This window comes from Acomys russatus, chromosome 2 (genome assembly GCF_903995435.1).
Source record: "Acomys russatus chromosome 2, mAcoRus1.1, whole genome shotgun sequence".
Taxonomy (NCBI): Eukaryota; Metazoa; Chordata; class Mammalia; order Rodentia; family Muridae; genus Acomys; species Acomys russatus.
The window spans coordinates 9,835,295-9,840,996 of NC_067138.1; positions in this window are offsets into that span (position 1 = coordinate 9,835,295).

A 5,702-nucleotide genomic window follows, 5' to 3' on the forward strand; every position below is an offset into this window, starting at 1 on the left:
CAGGACCGATATTGGCAAGTAACTCTGCGCATGTGGCTGAGAAGTAGCCAGAGTGGTTTAAAAAGTCGGTATAAATTGTACCTGCCCAGTAATTGTACTTAAGTGTGTTAAATAAATCAATAGGGCTAGTTGGGTCAGAAAAACCTGCCAATTAATGAATTTTATACAATATGTATGTACTTGAAATAATCAGAAATTGATTTTTTTGTTGTTTGTTTTGTTTTTTGAAACAGGGTTTCTCTGTGTAGCTCTGGCTATCCTGAACTCACTTTGTAGACCAGGCTGGCCTGGAACTCACAGTGATCCACCTGCCTCTGCCTCCCAAGTGCTGGGATTAAAGGTGTGCACCACCACTGCACGGCAGAAATTGAAAAAAATTTAATGTTGTTTATATTTGCACCAAAATCAAGATAGAGTTAAATATAACCAAAAAAAGTGTAAAAGTATTGTTTTTTTTTTTTTTTTAATTATCTATATTACCTGTAGGCCCGGCTAGCAATCAATCAAGACACAGACACTTGTTGTATTTTAAAATAGCCTTAATTAACCTGGGGGAGGGCAGATATCAATCCTCTAAAGTACTTTCCACAGTAGGGCCTCAGGCACAGGATCCCTGTCTCAATCCCATGCCATCTGCTTCTAATAACTTCTATCAAGCTACCTCCCATCCATAATCCCAAATACTTGTTCATTTTCTTCATCTGGGCTGGATTCCCCATCCACACTGGCCATGTGCTTCTCCTCCAGCTAACCCATGGCGGCCTTCCTCTCTTCACTTCAGGTCTCTCTCCTTCTCCTCCTGGCAGTCTTTCTTCTTCCCAGAATTCCTTTCTCTTAGCCCCACCTATCTCCTCTGCCCTGTCCAGGTGGGATGGCTTTTTATTAAGCAAAAGGTTGGGTCATAGACAGCAAGCAGTGTTGCTCACTTATCTGGTCAGCTTGGAGTAGTTGCCCAAAAAGGTTTCTCCACATAGTCTTTTCCTGCCTTTTTAATCTTCACCATGGGTAGAGCGGGCTGAGCTGGCCACATAGAGGTGGCGGCCTCAGGAGTGTGCAAGGAATGTGGAGACTGAAAAAGTAGCAGAAAGAAAGCAGAAAGAGACCAGAAGGTCTTCCCCAGTTGGGTTTCATGCAACACATGGATTATACTCAAGCACTTGCAGTGAGAACCTGCGGGAGAGACAGGCAGTGTGCACCTGCGGGAGAGACAGGCAATGTGCACCTGTGGGAGAGACAGGCAGTGTGCACCTGCGGGAGAGACAGGCAGTGTGCACCTGTGGGAGAGACAGGCAGTGTGCACCTGCAAGAAGGTCAGGCAGTGTGCACCTGCGGGAGAGACAGACAGTGTGCACCTGCGGGAGAGACAGGCAGTGTGCACCTGCGGGAGAGACAGGCATTGTGCACCTGTGGGAGAGACAGGCAATGTGCACCTGTGGGAGAGACAGGCAGTGTGCACCTGCAAGAAGGTCAGGCAGTGTGCACCTGCGGGAGAGACAGACAGTGTGCACCTGTGGGAGAGACAGGCAGTGTGCACCTGCAGGAGAGACAGGCAGTGTGCACCCACAAGAAGGTCAGGCAGTGTGCACCCACAAGAAGGTCAGGCAGTGTGCACCTGTGGGAGAGGCAGGCAGTGTGCACCTGTGGGAGAGGCAGGCAGTGTGCACCTGTGGGAGAGACAGGGAGTGTGCACCTCAGGAGAGACAGGCAGTGCGCACCTGCAAGAAGGTCAGGCAGTGTGCACCTGCAGGAGAGACAGGGAGTATGCACCTGACTAATACAGGGTCATGCAATTCATAGCCCAGCGCTTTCAGAAGGCACGTTATCCCTCAACTCAGTAGACAACTCCTCTTCTCGTGTATGCTTCTCCTTTCTTAATAAACCCGCCTCTATTTAGATTGAAAACTATGAGTCATAGGACATGGGAATGTGTATACAGCCTCAAGCCCATGCCTGTAACGGCAGAGACAAAAAGTGCCAGGGGAGTTCCAGAGAGTGACCTGGGAGACAGACTACAAATAACTGCGAAATCATCGGAGAAAGCTGTGAGTAGCTCACAGAGAGTTCCAGGGAGCTACAAATCCTTGGGGCCAAAGGGGTCTAGACACCTAAGTTCTAAGAAGTACAACGCTAGTCTTGTAAGTGTGAAGACTCAAGAACTGTGATACCAACCGCAGCTAAGAGTCACCCCAGTGCTGAGCTAAGAGGATTACATTAGCTGCCAAGTGCCAAGCCCTGGGCAATCAAAGCCATAGACTCAGCCTGAGCACCTGCATCTGTAAGGCTTTGGCCTCGAGAGCCTGCATCTGTAATCCCCTAGCTTTCAGGTGCTGATGTAATAAGCAAGCCAGCCCAGCCAGAAAGCCTTTAGCTCACAAGGGCCTACCCCAGACAACACTGGAAGAGCTAGTCCTGGCAAACTCATGATTTTTATCTGAGTAAAACAAAAGGGCCTGAGCCAGCCGCGTGCAAACAGAACAAAACAGAAAACCCATAAGTGGAGGCACACATAACAGACAAATGATTTTTGACAATAAATGCCAAAGCAATTCAGTGGCAAAAGGAGAGTCTTTTCAGTAAATGGTTTTGGAACGACTGATATCAGAATATAAGAGCAATTTGTTTTTAGTTGATTCCTCGCACCATATAAAATATGTCTGCAGAATAAACCAGGAATACAACAATATAAATGTACTTCATGCCATTGAGCTAGACAGTTAAAATGATTAAGATGGTGAATTTTATTTGATACCTATTTTATCATAATAAAAATTTTGGTAGACATTTGATGTGGGACAAACATATTTGTGGCTATTTTTATGGTTCCTATAAAATACAGAAGAAAAAAGTCAGTATTTACAGTTCATTCACACATATTCTTGTCTTTTGTTTCTACATAGTTTGTCCTTAGGAAGTATAGAATGTTTTTTTAACCAGCATTAAATATTTAAATAGAGAAATCTTTACAAATGTCATTTAAGAGTAAAACATGTAATCTCAACCTTTTGTGGAATTATTCACTTAATGCCATCCATATTTAGTTATATCATGACTTTATATTACTAATAGATTAGAAAATGTAACATTTGTCAGTGTAAAAATGGTTTTAAGCTGGGTATGGTGGCACACACCTTTAATCCCAGCACTTGGGGAGTCAGAGGCAGGTGGATCTCTGTGAGTTCAAGGCCAGTTTGGTCTACAATACAAGTCCAGGACATCCAGGACTACAAGAAAAATCCTGTCTTGAAAAATAAAGAAAAAATTTTAATTGGTGCAGTGCTCCTAATAAATGTACAAACTTCTTAAGAATTAAAGAACTGAATATATAACCTAAAAAGAAAAATTTCTGGAGAAAACCTTCGTGATCTTTGAGTATGCAAAACTTTGTCAAATTTTTACACCAGAAGTATGACCCATAGAATAACAAATTGACAGGTTTTGTTTCATCAAAACTAAAATGTGGTCAGGTGTGGTGATGAGCACCTGTACTACCAGGTTGAGGCATGTACATCATGAGTTCAAGGTCAGCTTGGCGTACAGAGTGACTTCTAAGCCAACCCGAGTGTCCAAATTAGCGTTACTATTGCTGTGATAAAACACCACGATCAAAAGCGAGTCGGAGAGGAAAGGGTTTATTTGGCTCACACTTCCACACTATAGGAGACCACTGGAGGGAGCCAGGACAGAAACTCAAACTCCAGGGCAGGACCCTGGAGGCAGGATCTGATGCAGAGGCCATGGAGGAGTGCTGCTGACTGGCTTGCTCAGCCTGCTTTCCCATAGAACCCAGGACAGCAGCTCAGAGATGGAACCACTCACAATAGTCTGGTCCCTCCCCCATCAACCACAAATTAGGAAAATGCCCTACAGACATAGTTTTCTCAGTGGAAGTTCTTTCCTTCCAGATGGCTCTAGCTTGTGTCAAGTGGACATAAAACTAGCTGGCACACTAAGCTGTATAAATAGTGAGACCTTGTCTCTAAAAAGGAACAACAAACAAGAAACCCTAAAGAGAGGGGGGGGGGGGAAGTAAAAGCTTTCAACATCAGACTGTACATTATGCTGAATTAATGGAAATACTCATTAATAAGCGAACATCACTAAGAGATTGTATTCATATAAAATATACACTCAGGTATTATGCATATGCTGAAGAAAATGTTTAATGCCACTTACCGAGTGTTATTGCTAAGAAGAATTTAACTTAAATCTCTTCAAGTCCTTGGATCTAATTACCATTTGAAGGTGTGGGGAGTAGAGGGAAATGGAGATGCCCAAACCGTAGGGATGCAAGTAGTAAAACCAATCTGTAGCCAAATGACCTAGTTCACTTAACAACAAGAGTATGGGGGTGGGGGGTGGGGGGTGGGGTATGAGATCAGTGGAGCAGAATCTGTGTATTAACAAGTATTTACAGGGGGTGGGTGGGGGGGTGCTAAGCAAAATGAAGAATACCTGAAGGGGCCATATTGGATCCCTGTTTTGTAAACTAATTTTAAAACACACTTTTTCAGAGAAAGCGTTTGAAGGGAAAGAGAGGAACCATGCACAGGTAGACAGCACAGCTCCCAGAAGCCGTAAGTTATTAAACAGAGAACCCAGTGTCAGGTGTGGTCACCTCCTTTCAAGTGGCCAGCGAAGCCTCAGAAGCACCCCTTGCCCCCCAAAAAACATTTATAGGGTATGGCCATTGCTCTTGGTTGCCCACCAGAAGTAGACAGTAAGAGCCAATTACTGAAGACACCACGTGCCTTAGTAGCAGAACCGAGACGCTGGAACTTTGGATGATTTCTCTTTGCTGACTAGCTTTTGTGGTGCCGGGAAGTGCTACTGTACAGGCTGCTGGGAGAGAAAAGTCATCCACAGTTGGCTGTGAACCCTGTGAGCTGAAACCTCAGATTGTCAGGCAAGATGGGCCCACTATTGCACTAGTGCCCTAACTGCTATAGAGGTAAACAACCACCTTCTGACTGGATTTCGGTCAGGTCCACAGGAGGAGTTCGCAACCCTTTTGTTTGTTTGGTTGGTTGGCTGGCTGACTGGTTAGCTGACTGGATTCCTCTGTGTAGCCTTGGCTGTCCTGAACTCACTTTGTAGACCAGGCTGGCCTCGAACTCATAGAGATGCACCTGCCTCTGCCTCCCTGAGTGCTGGGATTATAGGTGTGCGCTACCACACTCAGCTCACAGAAGGAATTCATACTACACCCCTGGTCAAAAGCCCTTGACTGGGGAGGCGATAGGCCTTATAGGGGAGTCTGCTATCGTCCTGAAAAATGTACAAGGACATCAAACTGCCTTCTAAATATGTATGTTTATATCCAAATATTAGTGCTTTACCAGAGAAACTTCTGTTTGCAGTGGCCAAAATGCTGAGAATAAGTGGCTGTTAAGTGCTCATCTTTACAATCTCTGAGGCTCAGGGGAACAACTCAGAAGAAGCAGCAGCAAAAAGAATGTAAAAGCCAGAGGACTGGAAGGAGTGATATGAAACGCTGCCTTCTAGACGTGCCACGACCACACAGCAGCAGTGGCGGCCTGCACAAAACCTTCACAAGACTAGGTAGGCCCACCTATATGCCGTCGTGGATGTGGGAGAGGCTCATGGAAGCCCAAAGCTCCCTGAGGAGCCATAGGCAGGAAATGGCTACAGGAAATGGAAGAGCAGCTGTATTCCTCCGTGGTGTAGGCATTAATGACTTGCTC